The sequence below is a fragment of the Hemitrygon akajei genome, chromosome 7 (genome assembly GCF_048418815.1).
Source record: "Hemitrygon akajei chromosome 7, sHemAka1.3, whole genome shotgun sequence".
NCBI lineage: Eukaryota > Metazoa > Chordata > Chondrichthyes > Myliobatiformes > Dasyatidae > Hemitrygon > Hemitrygon akajei.
The window spans coordinates 37990386-38017215 of record NC_133130.1 but is presented as its reverse complement, the minus strand read 5'-3'; the positions used below and the strand labels follow the sequence as shown (position 1 = coordinate 38017215).

Below are 26830 nucleotides of genomic sequence, written 5' to 3'. Positions count from 1 at the left end.
ATGCTGTATCAGAGAAGGAACAAGTTATTTATTCACTACCTTTCTAACTTTGATATCAGGGAAGTAGGTTTAGTGGGAATAACAGGAGGTTTTAGGGTGGCAAAGGAAACTAGAGAAAGACACAGATTCAGGTAGAACAGATTGAGGATGACAGGCAAGAGACGGATGAACAGATGGCCACAGTTTTTGTGACATATCAAATTAATCAAAATGTTTTTAGTGATACCACTTTAGCCACAACCAGTCAGGATCCAGTGAGTGCAAGGATATAAAAAAAAATCTACAACAGAAAAGGGAGAAATTAATTGAAAATATTTTTATGAATTTCCCTCACTTGACAAACTCAGTGGAAAAATAACATTTCCATTGAAAAGTTACATATTTCATAATGATGCAATCAAAAAGTATCTTTTTGTTTTTGCTGTATTAAGTATGTGGCACTTGGAGACCCCAATCTCTCCATCAAGCTTGATTTTCTTTCTGATGGTTCTCCACAAAGGCATTATGCTATCATTTAAAGAGTCTGAACCCATTCTTCCAAATAATTCAAAAACCTAGTTGGAGAGGTGAAAACTTGGCGCACTGATAAAGCAACATACCGTGGTAATCAAGGTGACAAGCTGCAGTTTTTATAGAAAAATTGAACTGATACCAACTCACAGCAAAATCCAATAATCCTACATCATACAATGGAATCAAGAATATCCTATTGTTATAAAGTAGCACAATCTTTTTCACATAACAGGCAAGGTAGTTAAAAAGCAATGATAAATGTTCAAGACACACACGCATAGAAACAAACCAATGATACCTAGATTATTAGATAATGCCCAACGCTCATGAGGTTAACTTCTAAATGCACCTGGAGCAAGGAATTATAACTGTGAGTTATGTATTTTCCTGGGCAACAGCAAGGACATGACTGGTTATGAAGGTTTCTCCAGATCAGGCTGTGAACAGAACTCATCTGAGTTCAAACTCCTGACCATTATTGAGTAAACCCTGCTGGATGGAACAAGGGACACAGCCTCAGAATACAAAGACTGCCCATTTGGTACAGAGATGAGGAGGAATTTCTTTATCCAGAGGGTGGTGAATCTGTAGAATTCTCTGCCCTGACAGCTTTGGAAGTTCCAGGTATATTTACAGCAGAGTTCGATAGGCTCATGATTAGTTACAGGGAGAAGTTGGTAGAATGGGGTTGAGAGGGAAAATAAATCAGCCATGAGCAAGTGGCAGAGCAGATTCCATGGTCTGAATGGCCTAATTCTGCCCCTGTGTCTTATGGTCAGGACATCATCTGACTAAACACTCACTTGCCTTCCTGCACATGAAGGTAGGTATCTGGTGAAAACAGGTATCTTCCAGCATTCAGTGGACTATCAACTCAGCAGTTTTTCCATTGGGGGTGGGGAAAGAGACCATCAGATGTAGGAGCAGAATTAGGCCATTCGGCCCATTGAGTTTGCTCTGCAATTTGATCATGGCTGATCCATTTCCCTCTCAAGCTCATTTTCCTGCCTTCTCCCCATAACCCTTCACGCTCCGACTTATCAAGAATTTATCAACCTCCACCTTAAATTCATCCAATGACCTGGCCTCCACAGCCGCCTGTGGCAACAAATTCTACAGGTTCACCACCCTCTGGCGAAATAAGTTCGCGTTCATCTCTGTTGTAAACAGGCGTCCCTCTATTCTGAGACTGGTCTTAGACTCCTCCACTAAAGGAAACATCCTCTCCATCTCCACTCTATCAAAGCCTTTCAACATTCGATAAGTTTCAATGAGATCCCTCCCACCTCATTATTCTAAATTCCGGTGAGTACAGGTCCAGAGTCATCCATTACTTCTCATCTGATAAGCCCTTCATTCCTGGAATCATTTTTGTGAGCCTTCTTTAAACCCTCTCCAACGTCAGCACATCCTTTCTTCGATAAGGGGCCCACAACTGCTCACAATTCTCCAAGTAAGGCCACACCCTCGGCATTACATCCTCTTTTATATTCTAGTCCTCTCGAAATGAATGCTAACATGGCATTTGCTTTTCTCACCATCGACTCAAGCAGCAAGTCAATCTTTAGGGAATCCTGCACAAGGAATTCCCCAGTCTCTACACCTTGGATTTTTGAATTTTCTACCCACTTAGAAAATAGTCTCTGTTTTCATTGCTTCTACAAAAGTGTCTGACCATACATTTCCCAACACTGTATTCCATCATGCTACTTCTTTACCCATTCACCTAATCTGTCTAAGACTTTCAGCAGTCCCACTGCTTGCCCTGCCCTTCCACCTACCTTCCTATTGTCCACAAAGCCATCAACTCCACCATCCCAATCACTGACATACAAAGTGGTCCCAATAGTGTCCCCTGTGGAACAGCACTAGTCATCAACAGCCAATCAGAAGAGGCTTCCTCTATTTCCACTCTTTTCCTCCTGCCAATTAACAAATGCTCTATCCACGCTAGTACCTTTCCTGTAATACCACAGGCCCTTATCTTGCGAAATTCAAGTACAATGCACACACCAATTCTCCTTTGTCTATCCTGCTTGTAATTTCCTCAAAGAATTCCAACAGATTTGTCAGGCAAGATTCTCCCTTAAGGAAACCATGCTGACTTTGGCTTATTTTATCACGTGCCTCCAAGTACCCTGAATCCTCATCCTTAACAATGGACTTCACCATCTTCTGAACTAGTGAGGTCTGGCAAACTGTCCTGTAATTTCCTTTCTTCTGCCTCCTTCCCTTCTTAAAGGGTGGAGTGACATTTGCAATTTTCCATTCCTTCAGAACCATGCCAGAATCTGATTCTTGAAAGCTTGATCCGAATGCCTCCACAATCTCTTCAGCCACCTCTTTCAAAACCCTGGGGTGTAATCCATCTGGTCCAGGTGACTTATCTACCTCAGACCCTTCAGCTTCCCAAGCACCTCCAAGGTAATAGCAACTGTGCTTACTTCTGCCCCAACACTCTCAAACTTCCACCATAATGCTAGCGTCTTCCACAATGAAGTTTCCCATTCCCCTGCCAACTTAATTTAAACCCTCCTCCACTGTTCTAGCAAGCCTGCCCACAGGATATTGGTCCCCCTAAGGTTCGGGAATGGGATGGATAAGAAAGATGAAATTTAAAATGAAGTGAAATGCAAATCCTATAATATCTTACTGAAACATACAAAATTCTGACGGGATGATGTTGTCAGGAATCAGCCTCAAAATAGAGGGTCAGCAATTCAGGGCAATAATGAGATGAAAGTTCTTCACACAAGGGTGCTGAATCTTTGGAGCTTTCACCTCCAGAAGGTCGGGGAACTGAGTTTATTCAAAGCAGAGACCATTAGATTTTTAGAAATTTAGGGAATCGTGAGATACAAGTTGAGTGCAGAAAAGTAGTATTAAGATTAGCTGTAATTTCACTACGTGACAGAGTTTATAAGAAGTTGAATGGCCTTTTCCTGCTTAACACACACACACACGAAATCTTCATCCCTCCCATTCACTGCTGTAAACCACCAGTTCTGATATAAAAAATATTTTCAGCACCGTTAGTTTTATTTTAGGTTTACAGTATCTGCAACATTTTGCTTTTGGCATACAGCTTTCTTCTTTTACTGCTTCACGGATGGGTTACATAGGTTCTGTTCCAGGTCACCATTCCAGTTACAGGTAAGCTTGGTGCTTCCAGCTAAAGGTAAGAGGAAGCTCAAAACCAAACAGCTAATTTGCTTCCACATTTAATCATTCTTTGGAATGTAGATTTAGCTGGCTGGACTAGTATTTACTGCTCATTCCCAACTACTGCAACACCCTGGTTCACATGTTTACTGCTCTGCTGTAGGTATTTCATTCTAGCAGTCCTGTAAGAGCAGTCTGTTCTGCTTTCTGCCCGGTTAGATTATTGTTGAAGATGAGGGATGCTGATAAGTGTGTCATCCAATGAGGAAGGTTGGTCTTGGGTTTATTTTGTTCAGTGGGGGGGGGGGGAGAGAGAGAGAGAGAAGATGCTGGAGAGAACTAGTCATAGGATTCGACTGGATGGGGGACTGCGATTTGATGGAGCCAAGTGCCAAGATTGACTGAGGATAGGTGAATATGAATTTTGGGAAGAGTTGAGTTCCAACCTGTGCACATTTAACTGTTTAATTATAATGGGCCCTTTTGGTTTGTTTCTTTCTCTTCTTTACTAACCCTTTAGTTACGTTTCCTAAATATAATTCCTTTAATCATATGCAGTGTGCTCTTACTTCTTGGCACTGGGTTGTAACAAGGTAGCAAATTACACAGTGTCCACACAAACTGGGGTTCGGGGTGGGAGAGCCTTCTTAATCTCAGGGGCTTGGCGGGACCGGAGTGTGTATCCCCTTGACAAGGAAAGCAGCAGGGTTTCACAACTTCGAGAAGGCTTTGGTTTTGATGCAACTCAGTGACTTGCTTGACCATTTCAGAGTACAAAAGGATGAAAGAAGTTAAAGGACGGAAAGGAACTTATACGAGGCAGAAGTTACTTGCAGGCCAGATGAGAACAGTGTGGCATACTTTCTTCCCTGAAGGAGGTGATGAACCAAATGGAAATCGAATGTCACCTCTTTCTATGCAAGTGCTTTAAGGGGTACTGAGTAACAGATGTAATAATCAGATGCACTGATCACATTGTGGGATAGAAAGATGATTTATAGTGGACATGTACACTCTTCTACATCTACATGACCTGTATGTAATGAAATGTGTGCAGAATGGGCTCAGACTTCTGTACCTAATAATATGGGCATTGAAGATTGCATTGATTGTGGTCTGCAACAAAACACATTTCATCCTGATTACAAACAAAAGGTAATAAAGTGCTAATGAATTTTACTTTCTCAGTTTTAAGCTTTAAGTTTATTTTTACCCACCATATGTCATTTAAGTCAAATAATTTACCTTGCCAGTACTTTTCTAGTTTCTTTGCTGATTTGACTTATTTGCCCATAACCTGGGGCAAATCACCTGTCACAAGTTATTTGTAGAGACAGAGGAACTCAGGCAGGTGCAGTACTAAAGAAACTGACAGGGACAAGAAGGGCAGGCCATATTAAAGCCTATTATTACCACCAACACGTGTCATTTTTCCTTTGCCTACCTAGGTTAAAGCTTTCCTTTTCAGCAGTTCTTTTCTCTTCGCTCCTTCCTTTAACCCAATCTCCAATTGAAAGAATTTGATTTAAATTAAAATCCTATTTTTCTTCCCCTCTCAAAGATGGGCTCATTTTTATTCAGTGACAATTCCAATGATTGACAAGTGATTGCTTGGTGCTGAAATTGGACCTGCATAAAGCCTTTGCATTTCATTTGCTCCATTACACCATTGCATGAATTACAGAGCATTCTCTGGCATCATTCCACTTCTTTCAAAAGACCTGACATGAGCAAAAATGACTCTGCTGACATTTGTGTAACAAATTCATTCTGCAAGAACATTTATTATACAATATTATACATGTAGGTAACACAACCTTTTGCCCTAATCTGGCCAGAAAATTTGAGTGCATAAATAGCAGCTAATATTGTGAACACACTGTGTGACAGCTCAAAAACCAACAATAATATTAAGACAAGTAAATACAATGCATTTTTTACCTTCATGCCTAGCCTCCATTTCTTTCTAGCTATCCATGAAATTTATGTACCCAATGCTGCAAATTATTATTTTTATATATGAATAATTATGCTAGATGCAGCACTAATGCATTTAACAACACATTTTCTGTCTACTATTCACACACAAACTGCTTTTTTTTGGTAGTGTTCTTATCCTTCAGGTCTCAGACACTAAAAGCTTCGAGATAAAGCAATATTCAAGAGTAATAATTTAAAAAAGAACACAATCTTTCTTGGGCAATCTTTCCTGTTTTGCCTCACACGGCTACTTACTATCAAATACAAAAATAGACAATTTATCACTGCTGTTATTATATCCCGGCTCAACAATGCCAGTCGCACCTCAACTGAAAATAAAGTTCTTTTTAAACAAAATACAGTAGTCAAATTTATTGAGGTTTATTTGGTGTAATTACATGTAAAATGTGCCATCTTTTATCAGAAGCTTCTTGTATCTTTTTGCCTTTGACTTCAACTCTTCTATTAGGCAGTGAGACAATGCTGGTCCAATCCTATATGTACAACATATTGCCTCTACTCAAAACCAAGGTGACAACAAACTAACAATTACGATACTGTGCTCAGGCAATGCTTACACTAGGACACGTTCAGTGGCTGATCTCCACGTCAACATTGATGCACTCACTGACAATTTAAGATAAAGAGCCGTACACCAAACATCTACAAAGTAAAGATCCTTGGGCAACCAAGGTTCAACAACAATCTGCTGGAACCTTTTTTTTATGCCATGGACTAATACCATTAAGCAAGGGATCTGCGGACCCCAGGTTGTGAACCGTTATTCTAGAGGAACTCAGCAGGTCAGACAGCATCTGCCGAAGTAAATGGACAGTCAATACTTAGGTGTGAGACCCTTCATCTGAACAACCTAAGGTAAGATTCTCCTGAAGGGTCTCGGCCCAAAACATCGACTGTTTACTCTCTTGGCTGCCTGGCTTGCAGAGTTCCCTCAGCACTTTGTGTGTGTTGCTTTGATTCAATGGTAACAGAGAACAGAGAAGTGAACATTTACACAAAAATCTGTCAACCAATAATATTGGGAAAGAAGAGGTCATTACACACAGCTCCCTCAATGTACTTCCAGCAATTTGTTGCTGGTTGAGAATAAATATTTCTGTTCATCTCAAAAATAAAATGGAGCACTATTCAGCAAGTCAGGTAGCATCTATGGTGAGGAATAAATGATCGACTATTTGTCTGACTTGCCGAGTTTCTCCAGAGTTTTGTGAGTGTTGCTCAAGACTTCCAGCATCTTCAATATATTTTGTGCTTATGGAGCTCTCTTTGTTTTGAGACATTACAGAAAAAAATTATACCAGTAACAATAATTTCAAGTTATAAAAATGTTTAGTTTTAATGATAAAATGATTGCAGACTCATTTGGGGAAAAATACCTTCAAAACTGTATGCATAGAGCATACAACATAACCTCAATCAATTCTGCTGTGCTGATCTTTATAGCAATGGGCAAAATATATCCCACTGATAAATCAAATAGTCTCACAATAAGTAAAATAAGATCACCAATAAAAAGCACATCACAAGTTTCAGATGAATTCAAAAATGGAACACACAATATTGATCAACATATCAACTGCTAACTTCGGAATGCACAAGTTTCTTCAATTTATTAATAAGACTGAAAATCTAATAAATGGCAGAGATAAAACTACAGATTCCATTTAAAAAATACTCTGTTTTAAAACATAAAATATATTGAATGAAAAACTCATGGTAAAATAAATATCATGACATCATGACTTTGAATAGAATTATCTCATCTGCATGAAGATGATTTATAGGTAGAAGGATTTTCTGGGATCAGTTTGGAAGAAACTGTTTGCCCAAAGCTAACCCAGCAATACCCCAGCATATTTGTCCAACAGCCCAGATAAGGTATAATGTACATGATTCCCTGAAATTTATGGAGAATAAATGCCTTCAGGACAACTTACAATAATTGTTGAACAAATTTGCCTGACCAAGCCTCCAGAATTATGCTGCATATCTTGTAATTTAGGTGTTTGTCCAGTTGACTGTTAAATCCACTATTACATACTCATTGTTTTTAAGTATATTCAAGGAGATATACTCTACATAAACATAAGAAAAACGCTGAAAGTCTGCATTCACTGATTATATCACATCATTCAGACTAAGTGGTGAAAGAGAATGATCATCAGTGGTCATCAGCAAAGACAATCCAACAAATCTGATTGTACTACACAAACTGCACTGGACTAACCACCTCTGTGGAAAAGAATACAAGGTCATTGAAAAGCACATCACATGTGGTCAAATTGAATTTAGAGAACAAATAGAGCAGCTGAAATTGCATTTTAAAGTTGGAAATAAAATAATTCTGGACTCAACCCAAACATTTGGAAGGCCTTGGCACAATAAAATGGAGCTGCTTTTCAATTATAGAGTCTAATAAAAAATTATTCCCAAACTACAACAGTAACTTAATCAAAGGACTCACCAGTAATAAGACCAGCAAATCTAACCTTGGCACGACAATCACTAGGCAACACAATGGCAACAATACCCAGTATTACACACTGACAAACAGATGCCAAGCAATCATTCAGCTGATGGAAAAAGTCAATTTCAGCCGTTCTTCCAAACAAAGTGATTTGGTCCACTTATCAAGATAATATGATAGTTAGCGCCTTTTTAAAAAGAAACATGCTGTCCTTTTGCAGAAATATTGAGTCAAAAGGAAGAAATACGAAGAATATCTAAAACCTTGGTTGAAAGATCTTAATTAAGTGTCTTAAAAGAACAAAGCTAATAAGAAAGAGATGTGACGTGAGTAAATTTCAGAGGTTTGTATCTTTAAGGCTATAGGGACCTCCAGCAATGTGGCACAATTTGGGATTTTGTAGCATTTAAGAGGATAAAAGTAAAACAAGGTTTTAGTTTAGGAAAAATAAAGTAGGAAAAGAAAAGGCAAGAACAAAAAGGAAATTTATAAGGGGATGTAACTTTTACAGTTGTGCGTGGTGATTCCAGTGGTTAATATACTTCACTGCGGACAAAGTTAACAGGTAGGACTTGCCTCTGAAACCATTAGAATCAGAGCTGATGTTCATTCTGGAATATGCAAAATTTAGCCAGGGGAGAAATAAAATGTCCAAGACCAGAAGTGTCAATGTGATACGTGAATGCTTAGGGGGAGAAGTGCGTAAAGCCTGCCACATATCAATTGCACTGTATAGCTAGATAACTGCAGTTTTTGTCATGAAGAGGTCAAAGGGTTGCAAAGTCAGTCAGGCATCAGATAGTAGAAGTTCTAAAATCTGGTTCAGCTGATACAGCACAAGAATCAAAGAAGTGCAAAGGTTGTAGTAAGACCTAATATGATAGCATTAGCCATCTAAAACTTAACTGTAATTTTATGCATAGAGCTCATCTAGATAATGACAAAGCAAGGAAGTGGTGGTCACTCAAGAGAACATATAGACACAGTTTGCGAGAATACATGAAGAAAGGCATAAAGGAAATTAAGGCTGCAGATCTGAAAATAAAACAAAATATACTGGGAAGAGCAAGTCAGACAGTGCCAGTGGAGACAGAAACAATGCCAAATTCATCATCATGAGGTTTCAAGGATCAAGGGTTCCTTAAGAGGGGGAAATGATGATAATAAAAAAAGTAGGAATGATAATTAAGGAAAAAGGTTGTGGCACTTTCGCGGTGTATGATGCATAAACTCTTGAGTTTCCAGCCAGGTCCAAATGTCAATTTTAACCAACATTTCAATGACAAACTCTGCCAACTTCATCAGGAATGATGCCTAGGCATGTCCAGTCTGGTGGTATCTATACTCAACTCCCATTGTTCCGTCCCTCCTTATGTTAGTCTTCATCCAATCAGTTTTCTGCTATCCCAGTTTGTTTAAAATTGTACTCCAGTTCTTACCTAGAGTGAGACCTTTATCTTTCTTGAAATTCTTATTCTCCAGTCTTATTTCGATGGCTTTCTTCGTCAGGTGGTCCCAAAAGCCATCCGTGCGGCACAGAAGTTCTGTGCCATCAAAGTCAGTCCCATGGCCATTGCATATGCAATGTTCTGCTACCACCAATTCCTCTGGGTAACCCCAAAGGAGACATGTTCTATGCTCCTTGATGCACAGAACTACTATGCTGCACCAATCACCTTTGGGACCACCTGGCGAAGGAAGCCATTGAAATGAGACTAGAGAATAGAATTTCAACAAAGACAAAGTAATAACTGGGATATGACTTTAAAAAGGTGGGACAGCAGAAACCTGATTGGTTGAGGACTAACCAATCAGGAGGGATGGACAACAGGAGTTGCGTATACATACCACTGGACTAGACATGCCTAGGCATCATCCCTGATGAAGATGGTGGAGTTTGTCATTGAAAAGTCAGTTCAAATCAACACCTGGACCCAGCTGAGAAGCCCAAGAGGAGTTTACGAATAATTAAAGAAAGTGAACAATATCAGCCATTGGAAAATCTGTAGAGTCAGCAGGTTACAAGTAATGGTATTACAATAGCATAGATTTTGGGACATTAAGGAAATCATGAGAAATGTGCTAGTGAATGAAGTGATGATGAGGTGAAAGACCAGCCATAATCTTATCGTGCAGCAGAGCAGACACAAGGGATTAAACAGCCAACTCCTGCTTTTTTTCCTCCTTATATTCTTTTGTTGAAAATCACATGGACAGATGAGCTGAGAAAGTTTTGGATACAGAGGAGAAACAACACTGGTTTAAGATACTGGCATTCATGACAATTCTTTCTTTCAAATAAATGTATGAATTATTTTTTATCATTTCATGTTCACTTGTGCAATTTTAATCCTCCTTCCATCCTAATGCCACATTTAATTAATAATTTTCATTGTTTTCTTAGCCATCAATCATTTATCTTGAAAGGTAATTACTGTGATACTGAGTCCTTCCAAGAGGCTCCTAAAAATAGTACTGAGTACACTAGACACAATACATCAGTCCGTATCTTCTTAATTCTAAGAGAAACCAAGCCACCTAGAAGTTTCATATAAATACATTATTTATAACTGAAATTTTGACTGAGTTACAACTGTTCAGCTTCTTACTGTAGATAATGTCTTGCAGATATAAGTAGGTTTAAGAAAATTACAGCTGCTTCCAACTATAACAGAAAGTAACATTCATAGAAGATTCACAATTAATTCTGAAGTATAAACGTTCAGATTCTCAACTTCCAATTAATCTATGCCACCCAAATTAATGAGAATACAAAAAACTATACATTTCATGGAAGCAGGTTGTAAATAAGAACGGGAGTTATAAAGCAGGGAATTGAGTATTGGAATAAAGTGAGGCATCAGGAGCCATTGCTGAGATAACCTGCTGTTAAAGTGATGCAGAAATCACCAAGGACTCATAGGAAGAGAATTATTTCCTCTATTGTTTAGACCAGTGTGATATAGAAATGCATAATAAATTGTGTTCCTAAAATTCAGTCTTTTCAATTCTAATGGCATAAATTCTAGTAATGAAATTGGATCCACATACATATCATGCTTATGGTACAAACCACTGACGATGAATTTCTACCTCACCGTCTCAATCTACGCTGCAGATCGCACTAAGTAAGTTTAGAATGGCAGCCAAGATCTGACTAATGAGCTTGAGAACCTGGTATCTAGGCTAATTTGTGGCAAACTGAATTGAGTACATCAGTAATCGTAGTGCAAGATACAGATGTTGGAAATCTGAAGCAAAATCTGAAAATGCTAAAATAATCAGCCAGTCCAATTCCATCTCTAGAGAGAGAATTAAGTTAATGATTCAAGTCCAGATGCTTGCTAACCAGCTGTGTATTTACTGTTTTTCTTTTTTTTAATGTCAGTGTAGTTCTTAGTTCTAAATGCTCTAACCAATGGACTGTTTCCCTTAACAACTTTTTCATTCTTGATTATTGTCTGCATCTGCCCACATCATTGCAACAGCCCACTTTATAGATCTGTAGAAAGCAATCAAATTCTATCATTTTTAAAATCCAAATGGTGACTTTAATTTGCCATAGTATTGGGCAGTTGCTTAATTAATAATTCCTTATACTTTAATGCTTCTATTTTCATTGTTTACAGTTGTACCCATCTTAGTGTCATTGGAGGACTTGAATAACTCATCTTTATTCATATTTAAGACCTTTTAAGTGTGGTGACCTAACATAGCTCAGCACACATCCTTGCAAGAGCCCAGAAGTTATATCCTGCTTGAGAAGTTCTATCCAATCATCCCTACTCTCTGATACCTCCCGTTTAACCAGAATCCTGGCCAGGTCAATAATTTGCCTTCTAATCTATTGGCTTTGACTTTAGGTAACAAATTGTTCCAAGGGACTTTATCACAAGCCTTCCAGAAATCGAAATAAATGACATTCATTGACCTTTTCATGCCCAATGCTTTTGATAGCTCATCATAAAATTCCATCAAGTTTGTCAGGCATAACCTTGATGAGCCGTGTGAGAATAGGACCACATAGTGGAAACGTGTGCATGGAGTTAGAGGAGGTAGTGGAGGTACTTAATGAATACTTTGCTTCAGTAATCACCAGGGAAAAAGACTTTGGCAATTGTGGGGATGACTTACTGTGAACTGAAACACTTGACCATATAGACATTAAGAAAGAGGATGTGCTGGAGCTTTTGAAAAGCATTAAGTTAGTTAAGTCACTGGGACTGGATGAGGTACATCCCAGGCTACTCTGGGAAGCGAGAGAGGAGATTGCTGAACCTCTTGCGATGATCTTTGTGTCATCAATAGGGATGGGAGAAGTACCAGAGGATTGGAGGGTTGCAAATGTTGTTCTCATGTTCAAGAAAGGGAGTAGAGATAACCCAGGAAATTATAGACCAGTGCGTCTGACTTCAGTGGTGGGCAAGTTGTTGGAGAAGATCCTGTGAGGCAGGATTTATGGGCTTTGGAGAGACATTATTGTGTTCAATTCTGGTCACCTCATTATAGGAAGGATGTGGAAGCTATGGAGAGGATGCAGAGGAGATTTACCAGGATGTTGCCTGGTTTGGAGAACAAGTCATATGAAGCAAGGTTAGCAGAGCTGGGACTTCTCTCTTTGGAGCGTAGAAGAATGAGAGGGGACTTGATAGATGTCTACAAGATTATGAGAGGCATAGATAGGGTGGATAGTCAGTACCTGTTTCCCAGGGCACCAATAGCAAACACCAGAGGGGATATGTACAAAATTAAGGGAAGGAAGTTTAGGGGAGACATCAGGGGTAAGTTGTTTTACACAAAGGGTTGTGAGTGCCTGGAATGACTTGCCAGAGATGGTGGTGAAGGCTAAAACATTAGGGGTATTTAAGAACCTCTTGGACAGGCACATGGATGAAAGAAAAATGGAGGGTTATGGGGTAGTGTGGGTTTAGTACTTTTTTTAAGGATTATATGGGTCGGCACAACATGGAGGGCTGAAGGGCCTGTACTGTGCTGTAGTGTTCTATGGTTCTATAATCTAATTAGGGATAGTCAGCATGGATTTGTCAAGGGCAGGCTGCCTTACGAGCCTGTTTGAATTCTTCGAGGAAGTAACAAAACACATCGATGAACGTAGAGCAGTATGGACTTCATTAGGACATCTAATAAGGTTCCCCATGCAAGGCTCCTTCAGAAATTAAGGAGGCATGGGATCCAAGGAAACCTTGCTTTGTGGATCCAGAATTAGCTTGCCCAGAGAAGGCAAAGGGTAGTTGTAGATGGTACGTATTCTGCATGGAGGTCGGTGACCAGTAGTGTTCCACAGGGATCTGTTCTGGAAACACTTTTCTTTGTGATTTTTACAAATGACCTGGATGAAGTAGTAGAAGGGTGGGTTAGTAATTTTGCTGATGATACAAAGCTTGGGGGTGTGGTGGATAGTCTAGGGGGTTGTCAGAGGTTACAGTGGGACATTGATAGGATGCAGAACTGGGCTGAGAAGTGGTAGATCAACTTCAACCCAGATAAGTGTGAAGTGGTTCATTTTGTTAGGTCCAATTTGAAGACAGAATATAACATAAATGGCAAGACTCCTGGCAGTGTGGAGAATTTGAGCGATCTTGGGGTCTGTGTCCAAAGGACATTCAAAGCTGCTGCGCAGGTTGACAGTGTTGTTAAGAAGGCATATGGTGCATTGGCCTTCCTCAACCATGGGATTGAGTTCAAAAGCCATGAGGTAATGTTACAGCTATATAACATTTTGGTCAGACCCCATTTGCAGTACTATGTTCAGTTCTGGTCGCCTCACTACAGGAAGGATGTGGATACTATAGAGTGCAGAGGAGATTTACCAGGATGTTGCCTGGATTGCAGGGCATACCTTATGAGAATAGGTTGAGTGAACTCGGCCTCTTGTCCTCGGAGAGACGGAGCATGAGAAGTGACCTGAGAGAGATGTATAAGATGATGAGGGGCATTGATCGTGTGGATAGCCAGAGGCTTTTTCCCAGGGCTGAAATGGCTTACACAAGGGGGCGTAGTTTTAAGATGCTTGGAAATAGGTACCGAAGGGATGTCAGGGGTAAGTTTTTCCACACAGAGCATGGTGGGTGTGTGGAATAAACTGCCGGCAGTGGTGGTGGAAGTGGATACAACAGGGTCTTTTAAGAGCCTCTTAGATAGATACATGGAGCTTAGAAAAACAGAGCACTCTGCGGTAAGGAAATTCTAGGCAGTTTCGAGTAGGTCACATGGTCAGCACAATATTGTGGGCCAAAGGGCCTGTAATGTGCTGTAGATTTCTATGTTCTAAAACCAATATTTAACAAATCCCTGCTGTCTCATTCAAATTTACTATACATTTTAAAGATACTTCCCTCATCATCTTTGGATGTTAACATTGCAGTATACGTGCACATTTTGCAGTTAAAATATCAGAGAAATTGAAAAATAATGCAGAAAACTTAGCTGACTTTTTGCTCTTCACTATTTAGGAGGGTTATGCACGCTTTGAAAGGGAGAATCCCAACAGCATCTGGTGATCCGAGGATCTGTCTCAGAAGCCGATGTCAGAACATCCTTTAAGAGGATAAAGTCTCGCAAGGTGTCAGGCTCCAATGGTGTACCTGAAAATATGTGCTGACCAACTGACTGGCATGTTCAAATATATTTTGAAGCTCCCACTGCTGCAGTCAGAGGACTCCACCTGTTTCAAAAGGGTGACAAACACACCAGTGCCCAAGAAGAGCAGATGAGCTGCCTCAATGACTATTGTCCCGTTGCTCTCATATCTACTGCAATGACGTGGCTTGAGAGGTTGGTTATGGACAGAATTAACTTCTGCTCGTGCAATAACCTGGACTGTATGCAATCTCGCAGGCTCTCCACTCTGCTTTGGAGCACCTGGACCACAGCAATAGAGATGTCAGGGTGAAGTTTACAATGTCGGCATGCAAACGATCATCCCCTCAGTCCTAATCAACAAGCTTACTGGGCGTCTGTATCTCCCTCAGCAACTGGAACCCTGACTTCCTTATTCAGATCAGTAATAACATTTTCTCCTTGCTAATAATCAACACATACACACTTCAAGGATAAGGCTTAACCCACTGCTCAACTCTCTCTACACTCATGACTGCGTGACAAGGCACTGCTCAAGCGCTATCTATAAGCTCTCCAAAGACACTATTGTTGGCAGAACCTCAGATGGCAATGGGGAAGTGTACAGGAATGAGACAGCTCAGCCAGTTGAGTGCTGTTGCAACAACTTTCTTGCACTCAATGTCAGAAAGACGAAGGAAATGATTGTGGATTTCAGGAAGGGAAAATTGGAAGGACACACACCAGCCCTCATTGAGGGTCACTGGTGGAAAGAGAGAGCAGTTTCAAGCTCCTGGGCATAATCATCTCAAATGATCTATCCTAAGCTCAAAACATTAATGCAATCAGGAAGAAGGGTCATCAGGAGATTGAAGAAATTTGGTACGTCACCAAGAACTATTGCAAATTTCTACAAAATCGTGGTGAAGAGCATTCTGACTGGTTGAATCACAGCCTGGTACAGAGGCTCCAATGCACAGAATTGCAAGAAACTCAACCAGTTCCATCACGGAAAGCATAATGCTTCCTGCCAATAAAGACATCTTTAAAAGGTAATGCCTCAAAAAGGCGGCATCCATCATTACAATACTTTGCTATTCGTCTTTTGCACTATTTATTTATTTTTGTAATTTATAAACGATTTCTATGTCTTACAGGGTATTGCAACTACAAAAACACAAATTGCATAACATAGATCAGTGGTAATAAACCTGATTCTGATTCAGCTAAAGAAAATAGCTTGCAATATAAACAAAATCTGGAAACACTTGGCAGGTCAAAAGTATCTGTGAAAAGCAAAACAAAGATCAATGACCTTTCATTAGTTCTCACAAAGAGTCTTAGACCTGAGATGTTCTCTCTATTTCTCTTCCCATCACTGCTGGCTGTGCTGTTGGGTGCTTCTAGCATTTTCCATTTTATTTCAGATTTCCAGCATCTTCAGTCTTTGTTTCGTATTCAAAGCCTATAATTTAATGGGTACTGCCACAGCAACTCAGTTGAAATTCCTTGTAATTACAATAAAACCAAGCAGGGTCCTTGTATAGTGCTTCCTGATCACAATGCAATCCATAATGGCAAGATTGCTGGTCCCCATGACAAGTCTATGATGAATCGGTATCTCAAGGTTCACAAACCTCAAAAGTGTTGCATCAGTTTGAATCAAAGGTTTCTGGGATTGAGAAGGTGAATGCAGGTAAATAAGGTTTCAAAGCCACAGCATATGAAGGCATTGATTCAACATTATGAGAGGCGTATTTAGATTAGATACTTGAATGTATTTCTTTACTCTCAAGGGGTCATCGTATCCAGGATCAAGATTAACTTAAGAAACAACTAGATATTGTAACGGGAAGAGAAAAGGACTGGTATTTCGGACAAACAGACTTTCTCATCTATATGCATTAGACAACAAAAAAGATGGCTATGTGGAAAAAAATTGAAAGTGCAATGAATTATTGCTTGAAAGCATTGAATTCTCATTGACAATGGTCTGAATAAAAGACTATCATTTCATACTGTGGCATATTAAATGATGGTGAACATGTGGACATGCATCTGCTGTGATTGCCTAAAAGCTCTGTAAATCATTTTTTATTGCTTTCATAAAAAACATTTGCTATTAGATTCCCGTGAAGTAATATTTCTGCAACAAAGAATTCCAGAAATCTTTATTTAGAATTAAAATGTAACAAAACACAGAAACAATTCATTTGCCCCATTAGATCTGCATTACTGTTTTTGCCAAAATGGTTGTTGTGATGCATCTAGTGTGATAGTGTAGTGGGTAGTGCTTGTTGCTCTCAATTTCAGCTTCCACCACTGGCTAGCAACCTCACAAAAAGGAGAGCTGAATGTGTAAGTCTCTCCCTGCCAGTATATTGCCTCTCCAACAGCAAGCCTCATGTAGTGCTCCTCGCTGGCAACACATAGAAACTGAACTCCTTTCGGACTCAGAACTACAAAGGATGGGGAGGACATCTGGCCCCTGCACACATAGCATGCAGGTGGACACACCCTGGTGCTTGTGAACCAGGCCCCCAGCTATGGGTAAGTAGCCCTGCTGCCTTGAGGGCAGTCTCAGAGAGACAAAAGCCTACAGGAGTAAACCCAAATAGCAAATCTGGAGTGGAGCCCCTAAGACGGCTGAACATTGTTGAACATCCTTCCGGCAGCTCCTGCAGTCAAGCTGGTGCCAAGCATAATGCTTCGTAAGCTTTCCTTTTGGGCTAACTGGTGAGGCCGAGAGGTGAATCTTGACGACTGGGCATCTCAGGATCCCATACCTTCCACCCAGGCTTGTGATGATGATCATCCATTGTTCTCTTGAGACAGATGGATGTCAACCAACCACCATTTTTGGCACCTCCTGCTTATTATCCACAACCATTAGCATTCTATTTCTCTCCCAAAACAACACAATTCATCTTTTGGAAATAATTTACAGATTCTGCTTCAATAATGGTCTAAGGCTGAGAATGCTAAATCAGGTTACCTTTTATATAACTGGTTAATTCTCCATTTGATCATTTTAAATTTATAGTCATTTATTGTAAGGAACATGGCACACTAGGGGATCAAGCTGAATGGTTCTGTTCTAAGATGAGAAAGATTGCACAGACCTTGGACCCCATTCTCCTCTTAATAACACTAATGCTATAAATACAACTCTAGTGAGTATATCTAAGAGGTTTTACAATAAAACCAGGACCAGATAAATTATTCATCGACTATTAAACTGCAGATATTCACACTTGCTCAATAACATGTTGCACACAATCACAAAATAAGCCTCTAAATTTTTAACCTTTGTTTTTCTGAACATCATATCTGTATTAGCAAGAAAAAAGAGCACTCTCACACCAATTACCATTTGATGATATTTGATATTTTGCCATTTTTTGATCTCAACTCAAGGTAGATGCTGGGCCCAGTATCCTAGGATCAAGGAAGATTGTAACAGGACAGCAACGACACTGCAAATCTCACACAACTTTTAGACAAGCACTGGATCCATGGTGATATCTGTAACCTGACAATACTCACCATCAAAGCCAACAAACACATCAATAGCGGGAATGTTGTAAGTTGTCAATTAAAAGAAACCGAGGAAAACTAAATGAACAACATAATGTAGAGAAGATGAAAGGGGAAGATGGCAGAGAAAAATAGCAAAACAAATTATCACTCTGAAAGAGATATTTTCAGGTATTATGCATAATGTGAAAGGCATGATATCTTTCATATATTCCGAACAACACAGATAACTTCTGTTGTTGGTCAGATTGTATCTTACCACAGTTGTGTTTGTATATGAATAGGTATTCATTTTTAATCCATCAAACAAGTACCTGAAACTGCACAATATGGTCATTTCATTAGGGGTCAAGTGACAAAGAAGGATAGAATCTCTGCAGCCACTTAAGACTTAACCTTTCATGCTCTGTTAAGCCTAAAGTCACCTGAGCCCTTTACAGTGGTAAGAGCTAAGAACTACTGAGCCTGTTTAGGTCTAATTATTTCCAGAGAACACAAGCACCATACCAGCCTGGCTTAATTCCTTCCAGATAACCGTCTATGAGTAATGCAGCAACAGCTTAGCCTATTATCACTTTTGTTTCAGATAGAGGACGTTTTTTTTAAAAAAAAGAAAGACTCCTGCCAATTAATAGATGGAAACAAATTACTCAAGTCCTCATAAAATCTCCATCCAGGGAGTTTAAGTCTGAAATAAGTTCTGGAGCAAAATAGGCTTTCACTATATTTAAGATAAAAGCAAATAAAAACACAATACAGCACTTTGATCAGCAAAATAGAAAGAATCCTTGCTATAATAGGATTAAAACAAAGAAAATAACAGTTCAATTACATATTCCTAATGGTCATATGGATGCATGATTTGTCCCTATTCTAAAGTTTCTAACATTTTCAAGGATATATTTACTGCTTTATATGGATGAATAAATACAGTGGTTCTAAAGCATATAGGTTATCATTAGTTTGTGGCTACCTGCTAAAACAAAAGCATCTTGCACCATTGTCTATCTATCATTGTGTGACTAGATGTGTTGTAAAATGCAGAGCAATTCTTGTCTTTTTTAGATCTTGGTTTTAGGGTTACTGTTAGGTCACAATGAAACGAGGTTTAAAATCCTTACCTTTCATTAATATCACATGTTGACACATCTCCATAATTAATGGAACCGCAAAGACAACACAAGAAATGTGAACAACAACACACACAAAATGCTGGTAGAACACAGCAGGCCAGGCAGCATCTATAGGGAGAAGCGCTGTCGAAGGGTCTCGGCCCAAAACGTTGACAGCGCTTCTCCCTATAGATATTGCCTGGCCTGCTGTGTTCCACCAGCATTTTGTGTGTGTTGTTTGAATTTCCAGCATCTGCAAACTTCCTCATGTTTGCACAAGAAATGTGACTGGCATTTTGAGAATTTAAAAAGTGCAAAAATTAGATAATTATAAAATGAGATTGTATTGGCATATTTAATAGTAAGTGAGTTTATTTATTATTATAACTTTATACTGAATATGCTAACACAATCACATTATACTTCTTATGTGTGGGAGAATTTCCACAGTTATTACTTTCTCCAACAGCAGAACATATATTATTTTGACTTAGCCTCTTCCATCAAATGCTTGGTAATTAAAAATTATGTTGTGATTATTTTCCAAACATATTCCATGAAATGTAAACCACTTGTTGCTCAAAGTATACTTTCCAACATTTTTTAAAATGACAATTGTATATGGTAAATACAAAAGATTCTGCAGAAGCTGGAAATTCAGAGCAACACACAGAATGTTGGAGAAACTCGATAGGACAAGCAGCATCCATGAAAATGAATAAACAGTCGATGTTTTGGACCAAGACCCTTCTTCAGAACTGGAAAGGAAGGGGAAGATGCCAGAATAAGACTATGGGGGGGGGGGGGGGAGGGGAAGGAGGACAAGTTAGAAAGTGTTTGGTGAAGTAAGGTGGGTGGTGTGGTGGGGGATGAAGTAAGAAGGTGGGAGGATAATTGGAAAAGGCAAAAAGCTGGAGAAGAAGGAATTGGGATAGGAGAAAGGGAGGAGGAGGGGCACCAGGGGGAGGTGATAGGCAAGTGAGGAGACGAGGAAAGAGGCCAGAGTGGGGAATAGAAGGAGGAAGGGGGGAGGGGGAAAAGTTACCAGAAGGAGAAATCGATCTTCATGCTATTGATTTGGAGGTACCGAGACAGAATTTGAGGTGTTGCTCCTCCAACCTGAAAGTGGCCTGATCACAGCAGAAGAGGCGGCTATGGCTCATTGTGGTAGTGGAGAATCCTTCGTCTACATTGACATAAATATGGGGACCACTTTGTTAAGCAGCTCCATCTTGCCAGTCCTTGGCCTCCTCTTCTACCACAATTAAGCCACTCTCAGGTTGGAAAAGCAACACCTGACATTCCACCTAGGCAGCCAACAACTAGCTGGAACGAACATTGATTTCTCCATCCAGCAATTCTTTTTCCCACCCTCCCTATCAACTCCCCCAGTGCCCAATCTCATCAAATTCCTTCATCTTCAGCCCTTTGCCTTTTCCAAATATCAACTCCCAGCTTCTTAATTCATCCTCTTCCGCACCACCCCGACCCACATGGCTTCACCCATCACTGTCTAGCTTCTCCTCTTTCCCCTGCCCTAGCTTCTTATTCCGCTTTGACCCTTTCCTTTCCAGTCCTGATGAAGGGTCTTGGCCCAACACATGGACTGTTGATTGACTTCCACAGATGCTGTCTGACCTGCTGAGTTCCGCTAGTATTTTGGGTGAATTGCATACTATGCCTCACTTTACTGAAGATCCTTAGAATAAATGTTCAGAAATAAAAAGCACCTAATGCAATTGTATGATATGTATTTAGTGTGAAAATGCTGACACAGATGGAGAGGAGGTAACAAACAGTATGGCAACTCCGCCACAGTTCAGTGGTTCATTACATTCCAGGCACTATAGTTAGAACATTACTACTACTACTACTACTACTACGTCGACTCAGGCCTAGGGGGCCAGCATTGGGCACGATGACGGACTCTCCACTCCTCCCTCTCCCTCATCAGTGTGTTCAGTTCATCTACATTAGCTGTGCCACTATCTACTAGCAGCGTGTTGACCGTAGTCTTGGGGGGGCGCGCAGGGTTCATCCTCCCATGCTCGGGCTCCCATGTGATGACTGGGCTGGCAGGCAGCTCAGAGTGGCGTAGACAGTGCCCCACCAGTTGCAGTCTTCTCACCTTGATTTTAGTAGTAAGCATCAATAGGTCGTCATAGAGCTCGACGTTCGTCATGTGCTGTTGCCAACTCATGTCAAGAGCCACCCGGAGCATTCGTGTATAGCAACCATCTAGTGACTATCTCATGGTCTTGGTGAGTGTCCACATCTCGCATCGTACGTGAGAATGGACTCTATGACTGCTATGAAGATCCTCTTTTTGAGCCCTCTGGTCAGGTTCGACCTCCAGATTTCCTTCATGTCGTTCATAGCCCTCCACGCCAGCACCTTCTGTATCTTTATGTCCTTCTCCAAACTCATCATTCTTGACCCAAGGCCCCCTAGGCCTGAGTCGACGTAGTAGAAGTATCACTCTTTACGGTCTTGAGAGTACCTTCATCGCAGTTGAACACCATGTACTCTGTCTTTTAGAACATTAGCCTACACCTGCATGACAAATTGGTGAGAAGGATGTAATAACTGAAACTTGAATGGAAAACAGAGATAATATTCCTTGCATTGATGCCCAAAGCAGCATACTGAGGCAGCAAAAGTGCTTTTGAGCGTAGGAGTAGCCAAACTGGATTGGGAACAGTTGAGAATACTGCCCAAACTCTTTGCAGGACAGGAGGAGGCAGCATGGCTTTAAAAGACTCTTGGTTAATAGCACTGTGCAAATACTGGCAAATGCTTGTGGACAAGATCTGGGTCAAAGATATATATATATATAGTGCAGATATACGAGCAGTTTCCAGTTTAAATGCAGAAGGATAAGCTAGCCCCCAAGAAAGTCATTGTATTAGTTTAACAAATCATTAGCTACACCCACCCACCCACTGAAGCTGTGCAAAACGGGTATGTTGTGAAATCTTCAATTTAGCCAGGAGCGGCACCAGAAGATGATGACAAAAATCATTGATCAAACTCAAGACCATGGTTTATATGATTTGGTGTGAGAGTTCTCATTTCAGGCACAGGACATCAGAGTCTTTTTAAGACTATTGTGGAAACTGGTGCAAATGCACTGGTATGTCAATCCAAAAATCACACAGAACTGTACAGAGCTGCAAATTTGGAAGTCAGAGTTCGATGTTAAGTGAGACAGTCAGCAAGGAAACCATAACATTGAAGGGCACGTCTCTTGTCCTGCAATTTCAGCATTTTCTTCAACTGTCTGGCCGAATGACAAGTTTGTTTGTGGTATGATCAATGAGTCAATTCATTCAACGTTATCAAATACAACGAAATTCATGTTTCGTCTTGCAAGCAAAATAGCTGTGTCAATGGAAATTGTATCAAGGAATTCACAGTGCAAATGTAAATCAATTAACAGTCATGCAAAGTTGCAAAAAGCAAGAGTTCCAAATGAGAGGCTGAACCATGCAGGCTTTGACAGGACAAAGGTACAGAAAATCTATACAATTCCAAAACCAGTAAGAATTCCAGAAAATTAGATTGATATAGCAGCAAAGCTGAAAATCAAAGAAAAAGGACTTTACTCCAGATGAAATGTTTAGCAAATTCACAACTTGCAACAAAATAATTGTTCAGGCCTTTACTCCAATTGAGCGACAATGTTGAGCAAAGCAACGGCTGGAGGAATTCAGTGGGTCAGGCAGCATCTGTGGAGGCAGAGAGGTTCTCCACATTTTAGTTTGAGACTTTACATCAGAACAGGTGTCGAGGGAAGATGAAAAGGAGGGATAAGGCAGGGGCTGGCTGGCAGGTGAAGTCCAGTGAGTTGGGTTGGGATGATGGGTAGGGGGAGCCAGGTGGGTCAGATGGAGTTGGGAGGCATTGGCTGATAGGTTATAGGTAGAGACAGATAAGGTGAGAGAAAATTAAAGGAGATCAAGCTGGGAGAAGAGTGGTGGAGGATAGAGTCAGAGGTTAGGTGAAAAGTTAATTGGTTAGTGACAACAGGCTGGAATCTGATAAAGAACGTATTGAGTAAAGCTACATAGGGAGGACTGATGGGCAGATGGATGGGCAAGAGGAGGGACAAAAGTGGGTGATGAGGGGGGAGATGACTGGGATGGCGTGTGCACAGAGGAAGAGGGAAAGCAGCCCTTGTCCCTTTCTCTCTTCTTGTGAACTACACAGGTCATCTCACTAACCACCATCCCTGTCAGACAAATGTCCAGATCAAAACACGAGAGTATAGAATAAACAACTAGATGAATTATTAATAGAACGAAGCTACATTAAATGGGGGCTGCAGAGCTGTTACGCTGTATGTTGGCAAAACATCACATGGACCATACTGGAATCCTGATTACGGAGATAATACAAATAACAATTGCTTATTGGCTTAGCTCAGATCAAGGGTTCCCAACCTACAGTCCACAGACCCCTTGCATAATGGTATTGGTCCATGGCACTAAAAAGATTGGGAACCCCTGACTTATTTAAATATCTTAAACAACTAGCAGACAAGTATACTTACTGCCAAAATTGTAGAAACTGACCAGTAGACACACCCTTACTTAGTTGGAACTTAGTCAACAGGATCATCCCAAAAAGAGGATTACAGTAAACGATAGATCCACTCAATTAAAAAGACTTGTGTGGAGCGTGAGAAAGTGTGTGAAATCCTCATTAATATTGACCAGGTAGGAAAAAAAATGGACGAAGGTAAGTTTAGGGACAAGAATATGGATTTTTAGGGTACGTCAATATTGAGATCCACGGTGATATTAGGTGGCTAAAAGGCATTAAGTTGGGCCTGAGGAAAACAAGGAAGGAGATTGCTAGGGCTTTGACAGGGTTCTTGGCATATTCTAGCTGTGAGCAAGGTGCTAGAATTCTGGAGAATAGCCAGTGTTGTCCTTTTGTTTAAGAAGGGAACTAAGGACAAATGAAGAAATCAGAAGCTGATGAGTCTTGCATCAGTGGTAGGGAAAGTACTGGAGAATATTCTAAGAGAGGAAAACCCTCTTTCTCAAACTGGAATGAGTTTTTGAGCAAGTGACCAAAATGATTGAAGAGGACAGGATATGAATGGTTCGTCTACATGGATTTAATTAAAACACTTGGCAATATCCCTCATGGTATGCTCATCTGGAATAATACGTCACTTAACAAGTCAGTTGTAATTCATAATGAGTTGGTAAATTGGATCCTGAATTGTCTTAGTTGTAGTAGAGAGGATTGAAGTGTTCTTCTGACCAGAGGTCTGTATCCACTGCCATCCACAATGATCAAGGTATTTGTGGCTTGTAGTATTTATTTAATGAACTGGATGAAAATGGAGGTGCTCTGATTTACACCCTTCTAATCCTCTTCTGGTCCTGCCATTTTTGTTGCCTTTCCCACCCAAAACCCATCTCTATCCCTCTGGTTCCATCCCCTACTTCACACACAGTTCACCCACAGGTCTCAATTTAACTCATACGTCACCCCTCCACCCCCCCCCCCCCCCCATGTGTGTGTGCACACACATGCACACTCCACCTGCCTCTCCTCTCTGGTTTGAGTTCCACCTGCCATTCACATTTCCTATATTGGTTCCTATTATCGCCTCCTTTATTTATCAGATTCCAACACAGGGTTGTCCTTTGTGCTCCTGCTTATCAACCTCATCACGATATCACAATAGATCTACAGTGGATGCTTGGACCTGTCGACCTTGGATCACTTGCACAACAGTAATACTTGCGTCATGCTGATGTTTATTGATTACAGCTCAGGGTTCAACACAATCACACCCTTGGGTCTAATCAGAAAGCTCCAAAACCTGGACCTCTGTATCTCCCTCTACAACTACATCCTTCACTTCCTCACTGGGAGACCACAGACTGTGGAGGTCAGAAATAACCGCTCATTGCTGACAATCAACACTGATACACCTCAAGAATGCTTTACTTTCTCTGCACCCACATATATGTGGCTAGGCCATCCATAAATTTGCTGACAACATGACTATTTTTAACAGGATTTCAGATGTTGAGGAGGGAGGCTTACAGGAGTGCGATAGATCAGCTGGTTGAGTGGTGTTACAGCAACAGCATGGTGAATCTGTGGAATTTGTTGCCACAGGCAGCCATGGAGGCAAAATCTTTATGTATAGTTAAGGAGGAGATTGATAGATTCTTGACTGATCAAATCATGAAGGGATATATGGGGGGAGGTACAGGCAGGAGGTTGGAGCTGAGAGAAAAAATGGATCAGCCATGATGAAATGATGGAGCAAACTTGATGGGCCAAATGGCCTAATTCTGCTCCTATATCTTATGGTCTTATGGTTCAACAACTGTGCACTCAATGTCAGTAAGACAAAGAATTGATTGGGGACATGAGGGAACGTAAACCAGTCCTCATCAAGGGTGAGCACTTTCAAGTTCCTGGGTGTCAACATCTCTGAGGATCAATCCTGGGCCCAACATATTGTAGCAATTACAATGGCTACATTTCATCAGGAGTTTGAGGAGAATTGGTATGCCACCAAAGGCATCTGCAAATTTCTACAGATGTACTGTGGAGAGCATTCTGACTGGTTGCATCACCAGTTAGAATGCTATCCACAATGCACAGCAATGGAGGGCCCACTGCATAGAACTGGAAAAAGCTGCAGAAAGTTGTAAACTCAGCCAGCTCCATCATGGGCACTATCCTCCAGGACACCTTCAGAAGGCAATGCCTCAAGAAAAGGCAGCAGTCATCATTATAGACCCACATCACCCAGGACATGCCCTCTTCTCATTGCTACCATCAAAGAGGAGGTCCAGGAGCCTGAAGACACACACTCAATATTTCAGTAACAGCTTCTTCCCCTCTGCCATCAGATTCCTCAATGGACAATAAATCCATAAACACTTCCATGGTATTTTCACTCTCTTTTGCATTACTTACTTAATTTATTTTTTAAATATATCCTGTAATTCATAGTTTTTATTACTATGTATTACAATGTACTGCTGCTACAAAACAGCAACTTTCACTGCCTATGCCGTGATACTAAAGGTGACTCTGATTCTTTGCTAATGAAGTAAACATAACTTAGAAAAGCTTCATGTTAAATTTATAAATAATGTAATATATAAAGCACTCTTTCTTTTGAAAAAAGGGAAAACAGTAAAGTGTATGGAATGGTATGACATATTATGGCATTTGTGTAGGTGAGTGTGGTTGAGGAGAACGGTGAAACAAAATGTTTATGTTCTGGCAGTTCTCCATTTCTGATGTGGCTCAAACTGAAGGACAATATCTCTAATGCTTCTTGGCAAGTGACAGGAAAAGCATTAGCTCCATATTCCTGGCTCTATATACCTGAATAAGAATCCACGGTCTGTACTTGACCACACTACATTACAGAAACCACATTACATTACATGATTTCATTCAGAAAGGAAGT

At 40.4% G+C, this 26830-nt stretch overlaps 1 protein-coding gene across 3 annotated transcripts in view; it reads right to left on the bottom strand.

Moving 5' to 3' along the window:
- The window catches only part of camkmt (calmodulin-lysine N-methyltransferase), a 332954-nt gene that overhangs the window by 165945 nt on the left and 140179 nt on the right, over positions 1-26830 (bottom strand). The gene's annotated exons all lie outside the window — the stretch shown is intronic.